The sequence below is a fragment of the Oncorhynchus kisutch genome, linkage group LG22, assembly GCF_002021735.2.
Source record: "Oncorhynchus kisutch isolate 150728-3 linkage group LG22, Okis_V2, whole genome shotgun sequence".
Taxonomy (NCBI): Eukaryota; Metazoa; Chordata; class Actinopteri; order Salmoniformes; family Salmonidae; genus Oncorhynchus; species Oncorhynchus kisutch.
In genome coordinates, this window is record NC_034195.2 from 33,231,529 (window position 1) to 33,246,704 (window position 15,176).

The 15,176-nt window shown below is 43.9% G+C and overlaps 1 protein-coding gene across 4 annotated transcripts in view; it reads right to left on the bottom strand.

Moving 5' to 3' along the window:
* Positions 1-15,176, bottom strand: part of LOC109867777 (GTPase HRas) — a 29,135-nt gene extending 13,959 nt beyond the window's left edge. The window contains exon 1 of one of the 4 annotated variants that reach the window (XM_020457059.2): positions 14,872-15,176. The gene's annotated coding sequence lies outside the window, so the exon portion shown is untranslated. The remainder of the gene's footprint in view (positions 1-14,871) is intronic. The other 3 variants (XM_031801223.1, XM_031801222.1, XM_020457060.2) reach the window with 3 other exon arrangements.

The window sequence follows — 15,176 nt, forward strand, 5'->3', positions numbered from 1 at the left end:
ACTGATCTGTTGCGTGTGCTGATGACGTCTGTTGCATGATGTGTGAGAATGCGGTTGTTGTACAAACGGTAATCTTGGCTAGTTTTGCTTGCAAATACTTTTGTTTTATTACGAACATTTTAATATTGTTCTAGTGTACCACGGGGCAGCTGGCTAGGGCCATTATTGTTTTCTGTTTTTACTAAAGACCTTCCACTGACCTTGAATAAAGCCTGGGCGTCTATGTACGCTGACGACTCAACAGTATACACGTCGGCTGCAACAGTAAAATGAAACCCATAACATAGAGCTAACTAGCAATAGGCTGGTGCTACATTTATTTAAAAAAAATAAAAGGCATTGTTTTTTTGACAATTCACTCACTCAACCTAATTTATTCTTGAATAAATGTTGTGATTGAGCAAGTTGAAGAGACTAAACTGCTGGGTGTAACCCTAGATAGCAAGCTGTCATGGTCAAAAATGATAGACTCAGCGGTTGCTAAAATGGGAAGAGGTCTGTCCATGATAGGACATTGCTCTGCCTTCTTCACATCTCAGTCGACCAGACATGTCCTACGGGACTTAGTTTTGTTGCACCTGGACTACTTCCCAGCTGTGTGGCCATGTGCGGGAGAGGGACATAGGTCATTTGCAGTTGGCCCGTAACAAAACGGCACGTATTGCACTTCGACATGCATCTCAACCTCTCCTGCCTCAAAGTTGAGGAGAGAATGACTGCATCTCAACCTCTCCTGCCTGAAAGTTGAGGAGAGAATGACTGCATCTCAACCTCTCCTGCCTGAAAGTTGAGGAGAGAATGACTGCATCTCAAATTGGTCTTTGTGCGGGGTGTCGAAGGTACTGAACTGTCTGTTCAAAAATTTAGCACACAGTTTGGACACTCATCACATGCAACCAGAGGTCTCTTCAGGTCCAGAACAGACTGAGAAACACACAGTATTAAATAGAGCCATGACTACATGGAACTCTGCCATCCCATGTAAGACAAGATAGCAATAAAAACAGATAAAACACCTTACTACACATTAGTTAGCAGTAATGTGACCGACAACGAGGCTTGAAAATTACCATATAGTTATGCACTTGTATTTTGTACTTGCTAATAGAATAGATTTTTATAAATATTATTAAAATGGGTTTACTGACCACAACCCATTGAATTAATATTAAGTGATGTTTATTTGGCATCGGGAGAGCACAGCGCATGGAAGAAAGCAGTGCGATATGCAATATTGTTCTGTTTCTGGAAATGGCAAGCCTAGTTCATGGCTAGCCTGCAATGCGGGGGCGCTTCATTTCGGTCGCGCGGGGATCAAACTCCCCCCTTCCCCAGAGTCAGCCCCGGGTCTTCAGGGCTGAGCCCCGGAGGTTCTGTTACATCCCTGCTGGGATCCACACAAAATATGAAACATTATATAATACAGAACATTAATAGACAAGAACAGCTCAAGGACAGAACTACATACATTTTAAATGTCACACAGCCTACATATTCGTACATACAGACAATATCTAGGTCAAATACAATCAGTGCATATTACAATACAAAATATATAAAATGTCTCCTTAAGAGTGCCCGTTTGTGTAGCTAGTCATGCTGCGCGCACTGTGCAGTTCCAAAACAATCCAAAGGGTGTCAGCCTAGACCACAAATTTATGTTTTGCATATGTACAAATACAGGCACCTAACATGATTGAAAATCATGAAACATCCACACGAGCTCAGCCATCCACATAAAGAGACGCACGTGCAATTATTGAACTAGGAACATTTTCACACAGAAATTTTACAACATGATGTCACAATCAGAACAATTGGGTTAAAGCCCTGAAAGCCCGCACCTGGTGACGTCAATGAACCCCAGTAAGAGTTGCTGGTTCTTTTGCAGCGGCCAATAGGGATCCTAATAAAATAACAATTCTAGACGCATTAATGGCAAACAAATGCCAAAAATCTAACATTGATAATTTCTCTGATATGTCCCATAGAAAATAGATATCTGCACACCGTGTTGAGTGTACTTTGTGACACTGCAGCAGTGATAGCCACTGGGGTCAGTGAGTTCAGAGGAGAGGACAGAGAAGGGGAAGAAGTGCAGTCAGAGGGTTTTTGGACTCCCAGGTGTACCTAGTCACCCCCCTCAGTGGTTGGGTCCGGCGCAGAAATTACACAGGGCTACTGTCATAAATCAGGGGCTCTCATTAAACAACTCGGGCCGCATTCATTAGTTTTGCAACGGAAAATGTTTTCAACAAAAACCGAGCACTTGTTATTGGACAAGGTAGGTCCCTCCCTGTTTTTCCTGCCTGCTTATACATGTCTCCTAGGGAATATGATCCAGTTGGACCAGGCCCTGTTCTCTTCCAGAACACATCCTTTCCTCATCCCATCCCAGCTGTATCACACCTGGCCGTGATTGGGAGTCCCACAGGGTGGCGAACAATTGGCCCAGCATCATCCTGGTTTGGTCGGGGTAGACCGTCATTGCAAATAAGAATTTGTTCTTAACGGACTTGCCTAACTAAATAAAGGTTACATGTAAATAAAATAAAAATCACGTATCTGACATGACTGGAGAGAGAGGGACTCAAAACACACAGGCGGTGTGTGTGAATCCTTTAGAATGCATCCTTCAGCCAGTTTTGACCACTGATCTGAGAGGCCAGAACATGACAGGTGAGAGCTATATGGTGGAAATCTACTGTCTCCAATCCATTCACCGATCAGTGATGAAGGAGAGGGAGGGAGCAATGTAAGAGTATTGAGACCCTGACACAGTAAGGTGTCGGGTTGAACGGTATGGACACATCCAGTCTCTCACTGCAACAGATTGCAGAATGGAGCGTGTCTGACAGAGATTCAGAGATAACCATGGACACTAAGTTATTCCAACAGATCATCAGATTTGAATGTAGCCTAGATGACACAGAGGACATACTGGTGATGGTATTGCTCCATGTGTCACAACACACAGTTAGTGTGTCACCTGAACCTACAGAACAGTGTCAGACTACAGTGGTTCACTCATAGGACATCAGTGCCCTAAAACAAAAACAGCTAACAGAAAGCTATCAACTTGTCTTTTTCCCATATGATCTCAGCACATGCATAGCCTCAGTAAACTAAGCCAACCAGTAGGCTTCTGATTTGACAAGCTAAAACCCCCTACCCCAGTGAACTGGGTAGTGTTGCGTGGCTAAAAGAGACACCCAGCTGAAGTCCAGCCACTGTACTCTCGCTCTCATGGCTGACAGGCTGGGTCAGGGTGTCAACTGTCAAGTAAGCTGCACGAACCATACATACTCACCCACACACAATGGCCCGTGAAATGACAAAGGACATGAGCCAAACAGCAGCAGTGGGGAGTCATAAGGGCGATGTTGTTGGTATACACTCCGCAGCTTACCATCAGTCAGTTAGCCTACATATCCTTCTCATGACCACTTCTCCACGGCAGGACACCGTGATGAAGAGTCAGTGAAGGGGTAAACTGACCGCAATAAGGACTATTCTTTGCCCCTGTGATTTATCATGACAGGTTTATAGAAGAGCCTCCCTTGTCCAATAGCTCAACAGATTTTTTTTTTTTTAAGATACGGGACAGCCAACCAACTCACACCTCCTCCCACTGCAACCCAGTGTATGGATCTGCCCTACCCTTTATCTTCTACTGTACCCACACACACATTCCTCTAAGCTACGCGCATGCACAGCTCCCCTCAGACTGCTGTGCAGAAGAAATATCAGACAATGCAGAAAAGCACGAGAATGAACTTCACTCAACTTTCTAGAATTTTCCACTTTAGTTAAGACGATCAACATTTCACTCTACTGTGGGAATTGTGCTTGTATCAACACAATATTAGCCACTTTCAATGTAACATACCAAAAGAAAACAAACTATACAAGGTTTAGTATGCAAAACTATCTGTGCAAAGAGAGCACATTGGAGGAGGAGTGTATTGCATTGCCGTACTCTATACAGACCATAACCAATCAGAGCTGTAGTAGGCCTATTTGCAAATAGCCATGGCCATATATGGATCTGTGCCATTCACTTTGAACTGGACTGTATTTAAAGCATTAGCGGTCACGAGTAGATGACCTTTATTGATAAAGTGAGAGCTGAATGTAGACACCTGTGCACATTTGTTCAAATTGTTTGCTAATTAGTGAGTTATTAGTCCAGTTAGCCATTTTCTTGTCAACAATTGGTTGCTTCCAACTGGAGCACAAAATGTGTGCATTTCTAACTATCTTTGAAAAGCGAGTCAGGTAAAGAGCTTTTTTTTGTCTTAAAGGGGCAGTGTTGCATTGAGACAGTCTTAAATAAGCTAAGTAGCCAATAGGCAGAGGGTGGCATAACTTGTCTGTTTCTAATAATGGTATGCAAATAATAACGACTTTATTTTGTAAAGTGATTTCTTGCATCAACCACCACAACATTTTCAGTCGTCTCCTTGTCTGAAGGACAAGTGGATAAACCAGTTAATATCAATCCCTGCATGTTTTTTTCCAAATGTTTCATGGAATAAAGGTTTACATTTTACACCACACATTTGCTGCTACTGACAGAACAGCTATTTCCATGTTAAAATGTTATGGGATGCATTCGTCTCCATTGTTTGTGGTAGGCCTACATCATGATCAAATAGCCACAGCAACCTACTTGGCGACTGTCACAATGTTCAAGTTTGCGCTTAGCGGACCTGAAATTTGCTCAGTGCCGGGAAAAAAAAATGAGGGGGAACATTGCCCACACAGATGACTTGCTAACAAACAGACCCTGGATCTTCTACCGGATATAAGCATCCTACTCCTTTAATACACTACACCACAACCTTCTTGACCAAACAACCACTGGACTGACCCACCCTACCTCTTCACTGCTCTCAGAAATATCCCTTACAGGTCAGGTGCTTTTTGTATTCCCTGACACAGTCAAACACAGCATCCCCTAGCTTACACTAACCTCCTGTCCCCCTTTACCGTTTTAGCTCCATGAAGCCCTGTTACTCCTTAATGTGCTAAAAAAAACAAAAAAAACTGTACACACACACGCCCTGTGTGTACAGTCCACACACACACACACTAATATGCCTGCACAGGTGCTGCAGTGTTCCGAGAGGAGTAACTAGTGACACCAAACTGGACTCTTGACAGTTTGATGACAGCAGGATACACACCATCAAAAAACCACCCCATTTACAAGGCTAATGCAGTGGCAGGGAGTCAAAGGCAACAGAAACACTCCAAGTAAACTCCTATATTTGTCTCTCGGTGTGGTGGTGTATTAATTGAACGGCATGCACCCCTGCTAATCTAGAGCCCCTGTGTGTGTGTGTGTGTGTGTGTGTGTGTGTGTGTGTGTGTGTGTGTGTCTGTGTGTGTGAGAGAGAGAGAGACCAGAGTGCCTTGTTGATGAGTGGACTGTTGGGTCACTGATGTTAATGATTGAAGGAAGGCTTCTTGCTTGCTGACAGAGCAACTGCCCTCTGGTCTGTTCTCCACCGCTCCAAACCCCTCAAGGCTTCTCCTGCACAGCTGTTCCAACAGGCTCTATACCAGACTGCCAAGGGGTTTCATGGAAACAGGTAGCTCTCTAGATCGGCTAGACCATCGCCAATGTCAACACACAGGCTTGTCAAAAACAACCCGATGGCTATAATTCTAACACTACAGGAGGGGATTACCACAACCTCTCAATCATGTGGGCAAACATTTAGCTTCCTTCTTCCAAGTAAATGAATTCAGTAAAAAAAAAAAACACACTTCTCGTTTATGCACACACTGTGCTCTAACATAGCCAGACACTGGGCATATACTAGCTAATAGAGCAGCTGAGGTAGAGGTCATGTTTTTAGGTGTCTCTTGGCTGAGCCTGGACATACCCTGGGCTACTGTAGTGTTATCTCCTGCAGCAGAAGGCTGTAACAGAATAAAAAGCAGTGATACATTCTACAGTGATGGAGGTCTGAGAGAGAAAAGCTGCAGCTTTGCTCTATCCCTCTGTGTAAACAGGAGAGATGACTTTTTGCACACAGGTCGTTGTTGCCTTTTCAACATGGAGATTTAGTGGGGGGCAGATCATTTTTACTGGGCTGTGTGTCCTGGAAGAAAGGTGGACAACATCAAAAGGAAATGAGAGGCACAACCAAATCAACAGAATGGACAGGGTGGGCTGAAGCGATATCACAATATTTCTCAAATGTTTTGACAGTATGGCGGTATTTTCTGCTACTGAATAATTCAAGTTCTAAATATATAGAGCATGACCCTTGAATGGCAACAAATTAGTTCTAAGTGGTTTCAAAGGGCTTTATACTCAACCAAACTAGAACAAAACAGACAGTGAATTAGTACAATCTGTAGAACTTATAATTTAGCACTGTATCAAAATATAAATTAAAGGCGGGATTTGGATCCATACCTGGAAACGATATATCGCCCAGCTCAAGGTGAGCCAATCCGGGAGACAGTGACGATTACTCCTCCCCTGTCCAAACCATTCCATCCCCTTGGTGCGCCTCCTCTCCTGTTTCACCTCCCCATCTATTGAATTAGAGGTCGACCGATGAATCGGAATGGCTGATTAATTAGGGCCGATATCAAGTTTTTCATAACAATCGGAAATCGGTATTTAAGGACACCGATTTGGCCATTTTTTTTTTTTACACCTTTATTTAACGAGGCAAGTCAGTTAAGAACAAAATTCTTATTTTCAATGACGGCTTAGAAACAGTGGGTTAACTACCTCGTTTAGGAGCAGAATGACAGATTTTCACCTTATCAGCTCGTGGATCTAATCTTGCAACCTTACAGTTAACTAGTCCAACGCAATAACGACCTGCCTCTCTCTCGTTGCACTCCACAAGGAGACTGCCTGTTACGCAAATGCAGTAAGCCAAGGTAAGTTTCGTGCATTTTGCCATCAGCTCTTCGTTGTGCAACAAGCATTGCACTGTTTATGACTTCAAGCCTATCAACTCCCGAGATGAGGCTGGTGTGACCGAAGTGAAATGGCTGGCTAGTTAGCGCGCGCTAATAGCATTTCAAACTTCACTCGCTCTGAGCCTTGGGTGGTTGTTTCCCTTGCTCTGCATGGGTAACGCTGCTTCGATGTGATGGCTGTTGTCCTTGTGTTGCTGGTTCGAGCCCAGCGAGGAGCGGGACTGAGGCTATACTGTTACACTGGCAATACTAAAGTGCCTATAAGAACATCCAATAGTCAAAGATTAATGAAATACAAATGATATAGAGGGAAATAGTCCTGTAGTTATTCTACAACCTAAAACTTCTTACCTGGGAATATTGAAGACTCATGTTAAAAGGAACCACCAGCTTTCATATGTTCTCATGTTCTGAGCAAGGAACTTAAACGATAGCGTTCTTACATGGCACATATTGCACTTTTACTCTCTTCTCCAACACTTCGTTTTTGCATTATTTAAACCAAATTGAACATGTTTCATTATCAAATCAAATATTATTTGTCACATACACATGGTTAGCAGATGTTAATGCGAGTGTAGCGAAATGCTTGTGTTTCTAGTTCCGACAATGCAGTAATAACCAACAAGTAATCTAGCTAACAATTCCAAAACTACTACCTTATAGATACAAGTGTAAGGGGATAAAGAATATGTACATAAAGATATATGAGTGAGTGATGGTACAGAGCGGCATAGGCAAGATACAGTAGATAGTATTGAGTGCAGTATATACATATGAGATGAGTATGTAAACAAAGTGGCATAGTTAAAGTGGCTAGTGATACATGTATTACATAAAGATGCAGTAGATGATACAGAGTACAGTATATACATATAGATATGAGATGAATAGTGTAGGGTATGTAAACATTATATTAGGTAGCATTGTTTAAAGTGGCTAGTGATATATTTGACATCATTTCCCATCAATTCCCATTATTAAAGTGGCTGGAGTTGAGTCAGTGTGTTAGTGGTGGCTGTTTAACAGTCTGATGGCCTTGAGATTGAAAAACAGCTTCTGTCTCTCGGTCCCAGCTTTGATGCACCTATACTGACCTCGCCTTCTGGATGATAGCGGGGTGAACAGGCAGTGGCTCGGGTGGTTGTTGTCCTTGATGATCTTTATGGCCTTCCTGTGACATCGGGTGGTGTAGGTGTCCTGGAGGGCAGGTAGTTTGCCCCTGGTGATGCGTTGTGCTGACCTCACTACCCTCTGGAGAGCCTTACGGTTGTGGGCGGAGCAGTTGCCGTACCAGGCGGTGATACAGCCCGACAGGATGCTCTCGATTGTGCATCTGTAGAAGTTTGTGAGTGCTTTTGGTGACAAGCCGAATTTCTTCAGACTCCTGAGGTTGAAGAGGCACTGCTGCGCCTTCTTCACGATGCTGTCTGTGTGGGTGGACCAATTCAGTTCGTCTGTGATGTGTACGCCGAGGAACTTAAAACTTACTACCCTCTCCACTACTGTTCCATCAATGTGGATAGGGGGGTGTTCCCTCTACTGTTTCCTGAAGTCCACAATCATCTCCTTAGTTTTGTTGACGTTGAGTGTGAGGTTATTTTCCTGACACCACACTCCGAGGGCCCTCACCTCCTCCCTGTAGGCCGTCTCGTCGTTGTTGGTAATCAAGCCTACCACTGTTGTGTCGTCCGCAAACTTGATGATTGAGTTGGAGGCGTGCGTGGCCACGCAGTCGTGGGTGAACAGGGAGTACAGGAGAGGGCTCAGAACGCACCCTTGTGGGGCCCCAGTGTTGAGGATCAGCGGAGTGGAAATGTTGCCTACCCTCACCACCTGGGGGCGGCCCGTCAGGAAGTCCAGTACCCAGTTGCACAGGGCGGGGTCGAGACCCAGGGTCTCGAGCTTGATGACGAGCTTGGAGGGCACTATGGTGTTAAATGCCAAGCTGTAGTCGATGAACAGCATTCTCACATAGGTATTCCAGATGGGTTAGGGAAGTATGCAGTGTGGTTGAGATTGCATCGTCTGTGGACCTATTTGGGCAGTAAGCAAATTGGAGTGGGTCTAGGGTGTCAGGTAGGGTGGAGGTGATATGGTCCTTGACTAGTCTTTCAAAGCACTTCATGATGACGGAAGTGAGTGCTACGGGGCGGTAGTCGTTTAGCTCAGTTACCTTAGCTTTCTTGGGAACAGGAACAATGGTGGCCCTCTTGAAGCATGTGGGAACAACAGACTGGGATAGGGATTGATTGAATTTGTCCGTAAACACACCAGCCAGCTGGTCTGCGCATGCTCTGAGGGCGCGGCTGGGGATGTCGTCTGGGCCTGCAGCCTTGCGAGGGTTGACACGTTTAAATGTTTTCCTCACATCGGCTGCAGTGAAGGAGAGTCCGCATGTTCTAGTTGCGGGCCGTGTCAGTGGCACTGTATTGTCCTCAAAGCGGGCAAAAAAGTTATTTAGTCTGCCTGGGAGCAAGACATCCTGGTCCGTGACTGGGCTGGTTTTCTTTTTGTAATCCGTGATTGACTGTAAACCCTGCCACATACCTCTTGTGTCTGAGCCGTTGAATTGAGATTCTACTTTGTCTCTATACTGACGCTTAGCTTGTTTGATTGCCTTGCAGAGAGAATAGTTACACTGTTTGTATTCGGTCATGTTTCCGGTCACCTTGCCCTGATTAAAAGCAGTGGTTCGGGCTTTCAGTTTCACGCGAATGCTGCCATCAATCCACGGTTTCTGGTTTGGGAATGTTTTAATCGTTGCTATGGGAACATCTTCAACGCACGTTCTAATGAACTCGCTCACCGAATCAGCGTATTCGTCAATGTTGTTGTCTGACGCAATACGAAACATATCCCAGTCCACGTGATGGAAGCAGTCTTGGAGTGTGGAATCAGATTGGTCGGACCAGCGTTGAACAGACCTCAGCGCGGGAGCTTCTTGTTTTAGTTTCTGTCTGTAGGCAGGGATCAACAAAATGGAGTCGTGGTCAGCTTTTCCGAAAGGAGGGCGGGGCAGGGCCTTATATGCGTCGCGGAAGTTAGAATAGCAGTGATTCAAGGTTTTTCCAGCCCTGGTTGCGCAATCGATATGCTGATAAAATTTAGGGAGTCTTGTTTTCAGATTAGCCTTGTTAAAATCCCCAGCCACAATGAATGCAGCCTCCGGATAAATGGATTCCAGTTTGCAAAGAGTCAAATAAAGTTCGTTCAGAGCCATCGATGTGTCTGCTTGGGGGGGGAATATATACGGCTGTGATTATAATCGAAGAGAATTCCCTTTATTTGAGGCTAAAATTATTTTATTTATGTATTATATGAAGTTAAAAATAATTGTTCATATAATTATTTATTTTTTAATTCTTATTCTTATTATTATTTTTTTTAACATCACCCGACTAATTGGTATGTGCTTTTTTTGGTCCTCCAATAAATCGGTATCGGCGTTGAAAAATAATATTTGGTCGACCTCTAATCTGAATGACCCTGTAGCCAGACTCTCCAGTCTCCCCACCAGCTGCCCATCAATCAATATCTTACAGTTACAATTGGCATATTCTAGGACATCTTTTTCCTCTGACAAAGCCAAGGGCAGAAGAGAGTAGGAGCAATTTGAAAGAAAACCCCTGGGATTCCAGGGAGGGAAACTAGTTTCTGTGGTGAAGAAGTGAAAGTGAAAGGTGTCAGGGTTCAACAGAAAGGAATGCTTTGAGACAATAGCTTCAAACAGCACCACCAAGTACAGTACATAGTTTCCACGTTGTATCATGGATGGTTGAATTATCATGAGAATAACAGTTCAACTCTAATGTGCCATTACATGTAAGTCACATCATCTGACATCTCCTTGAGACGTGCCCACATTGGAAAGAGCCAATAGCGGCAGTCTAGGCAGATTTGAATTGTTATTGGTAAGAGGAGCTTTTTACACACTCCTCTTTGGGTTTGGGGAGACATAGCTGTGCCATTCACTGACAATCTAGACTGTCAGAGGCTGATTAATAATCCAGACATACATAGGGAGATGAATATTTGATGCAGCCCTGCCTGCTGACTCCAGGACCACTTGTTGTCTGTAGGGATCAGTCCTGTGGTGTTTGTCTAGCTACTACTGAAGGAGGACACAATCACATGGGATGCACACAAACGGCAGAGTTCTCCCTGTGGCAGTGCACGGTGCCAGCCATACCCTCTACTCTCTTTCTGACTCTGTTTGGTAATTAGGGCCAGAGCACATTGAGTCTCTCTACCAGTCTTAATTAGCCCCTTAAGTGTACACACACACACACACACACACACACACACACACACACACACACACACACACACACACGGTTACAGTGCACACATACGGTGAAAACGCACACCACACAGCTACAGCAGTCATACACAGTTTCCAAAACCCCACCACTACAGTAAACACATAATCTGGATTTTTTTTTTTGATGAATGAATTGATCCAGAATTCTAACATAACAGAGGTCAAGAATGGAGGAGTCAACCCCTTGCGTAAGCACTTTTGAAATGGTGACGCATATTAAAAAAGTCTTAAACAATCTCAGTCTTCAGCCACAGCCCTGTCTGATGACCTACTCCACTAAATCTCTGTGTGGTTGTGCCCTTTTGCTCAAGGGGTGGTACATGAACATGTGTAGGGTTATATATAGCTCACGGCCACTTCGAGCTGGGGAATTAACAGTTCCTTTTGAAACTCTAGAGCTCTGCCTGGACCATGAGGATAATCTGACATGACATCTTACTGAGGGCGCAGGCTGGAAAACCCAGCAGTGTTGTAGTTCTTTGCACACTCAAACCGGTGCACCTACTACCATACCCTGTTCAAAGGCACTTAAATCTTTTGTATTGCCCATTCACCCACTGAACGGCACACATACACAATCCATGTCTCAATTGCTTCAAGGATTAAAAATCCTTCTTTAACATGTCCCCCCCCTTCATCTACACTGATTTAAGGGGATTTAACAAGTGACATCAATATGGGATCATAGCTTTCGCTTGGTCAGTCATGGAAAGAGCAGGTGTTCCCAATTTTTTGTACACTCAGTGTATACTGTACCTTGGGGCAGAACACAACTCATTGTATTCAGCATTGACTTGCTAGTAGTATGCTACTCCTGCCACTCTTTTGAGGAAATGTAGACCACCTTTCCACCTGAATACACAAATAACTGTCCCGCTCTCGGCGCCACACATCCTCTGTCGAAGTTAAAGAACTTAAGAGTGGACCTCATGCATCGCCACTCTCTCAACTAAAACACTTAATAGGTTAAAGGATCCATATTGGCAGAGCCACAAGCCCATAGCAGGGATGGATTTTTAATGGAGCGATGATGGTAAGAGAAACCTCTCTAGGGAAAGATCCCAATCGAACACTGAGAAACCATCATGGAGCCTAGACCAAGCCCCCCCAGTGCACCATCACTACATGAGGCTCAGCTGCAATGCTACAACACAATGTAGCCCAGCCTTGACACAATTCAGCATCAGAAAATCCATCCATTTACAAGATAAGGTAAATACCGAGGCCTTCAGGACTAACCCCATTACATCCATGGCTCATCCATCAGAACACAATGTGAAGATAGAAGCCCGCACATCATATGAATAGGATCACAGAACAAAACAGTTTGTCAACTAATTAAGAGACTTGTAATCGAGATGTAGCATCTTATCAGAAAGCAGGAAGGGTGGAAGTGCAGTGCTCCGTCTGCTCTCGCCAATAGTGACACTGTGTGTAGAGGGAGAGAAGAGGTGAGGGCCCTAGCTTCAAAACAGCCTCTTAGCAAAATGTGACATTTTTCCATTGGGTTGTCCTTTCAGGTTGTTAACCAGGGATCAGGTGATGGAGCCAGGTGGTGATATGAAAAGGACAGATGTCCACACTAAACACTGCCAACCTGATAGCCTCTGACACCTGTGGGCCACTGGCATGTAGGCTGTGCAGCAGGAAGGGTCCACTTAAGTGTCAATGCAACATAAAATGAGAACCAAAAAAAATAACTGATCAAGAAATATGAGATACATATATTGTTAACAGTCAGGTTTGTGACACTGACTAAGCATTTCATGGTAAGTAAATAAGTGTGTTTTTGTGTTTGTGTGTGAGAGAGATCAGGTGAGATGATTCATCAGACAACCCCCACCAACAATCAGAGCCATCCCTGAGAGCTGCGTAAACAAAGGCCTTCCTGGACAAGGAAGAACCCACCCAGAATCCTCTGCTCTATAGTCCTCCCCAAGAACACAGGCTGAGAAGAGACCTGCAGACAAAACATCACACACACACAAACACACAATACAGCCAGGACCATCAGTGGACAAAGACTATTTCTATTCAGCTCCATGACAATAGAAAGCAACTGGAAGACCATCCATTGAATCTGTTAGTAAACAATCCCCAACGCAAAGCCACTCTTCCCAAGAATTAGAGAAGTGCCGTGTCCCTCATGTAGCTTCAGCTAACCATTATCAAGTGTTATATACCACCACCCTTTACACGAATAGAACCCTTTCTAAATCTAAGAGTGTCCAAATCAATGGTATATCTAGCTTGAGTGTAAATCTGTAGAGACCTTGATCAGCATGATCACTTTTTGTATAAAACGGTATTGCTCTCATGGGCTATTGTTGACATGAATCATGCTTCACTTAGGTTGTTCCATTTGGCATACACTCATAATAGTCTACTGTATTACTAAGCACTGGTCTATTCTGTATTATTACGTACTACTAATAATCATGGTCATCATCATAACAAACAAATAGATGAAGTTATCAAAACACCTAATGACTGACGATGGGTGAAACTGACCTGCAATGAATGAAATGGAGGCATATAAAGACTGAGAATATATTATGCTTTTAGGCTACATCATGGGTCATAGATCTGTCTCTTGGTCAACACCGCATGCATGATGTCATAGCCCACTGAGGAGCAATGAGAGTCGCTACACCTTGGTAGGCATCGGTAGCTAAAATAGCAATGCTGTTGAATTAGCTTTGTATTTAGCCTTATGTGAGATATTCTACCGGAAATACTAGGCCTCCCATGCTCTTCTTAATTTTTTTTTTTTTTTACTTCAGGCTACTCAACAACAAAATCGCATGTTATTCCAAGCATCAGCTTCGAATGTAAGGCATGCGACATAGACAAACTTGCGACGTTGTGGTCTGGTGAGCCGACACTAGTCGGCTGTCTCTGGTCCTTGACCAATCATATCAGTGTAGAATCGGGTTCTTAATCAACTGCCTAGTAATTAAATGCAACTTCCGCAGTGCTACAATTCGGTGTAGCCTACAAGACGGGGCGTCACCCTTGTCTGTGTGGTCTTCAAGCTACAGCCACTATTGCAGCGCTCATCGAATAGCCTGGCCATACAAAATGGCAACAGTTTAATACTTGAATTTCTTGACAATGAAAATATCAGGGGGTTCATTTTCTAGTATGCCTTCCTTGGTTTAGTTTAGCCTATATATCAGCAGCAGATGACCCCCTGTCCGTGAAGTTTATGGGCTGACCAGGGGATTTAGCCTACGAACTAAATTCCTATATTTGAGAAAATAATATACACAAACTGATTCAATAGGCCTACCAATATGCCTATGGTTTGGGTCAATGATCACGCGAATAGCAGTTTTTGTCTGCCAAAACGTCAGGCTACACCTCCCAATGTTGTGCTTGCCAACGAGATTCAGCCTGATGTACGTGTGAATGTCCTAAAAAAAATAAAAAGGTGCGCCGCAGCAGTGGCCGTGTGAACGAGCTCGAGCTGTAAACACTACTTTTGGTCCCCTGTATGGGTTCCCTGGACCAAGCACACAAAATAACATTGAGCGACAGTTCAAATAGCTTATATTTGTGTAATAGATGAAAAACGTGCACGCAATACTTACAACAAGCAGAGCTCTACCCAATAATCAGGAGCGTGACTTGGTCTACTGGAAACAATGTTTCAACTCAGTAGCTTCTGAGTGTTCCAAGAATAGAAATACAAATGGTAGGCCCGTTTTCTCAACGAATGTCTCACAACAGTGTTCGACAACATAAATATGTTATTATTCCAGAACTCATACTTTTCAGCCCAATTTTTACAGCATTCGTTCAATGTTGTACGCGAAGTTAAGTCATAGCGCACAATGTGCTTCGAAGACCGAGAGGATGAAGTCAAGTCTGTTGGAGCCCACGCCCAGCCCTGTAT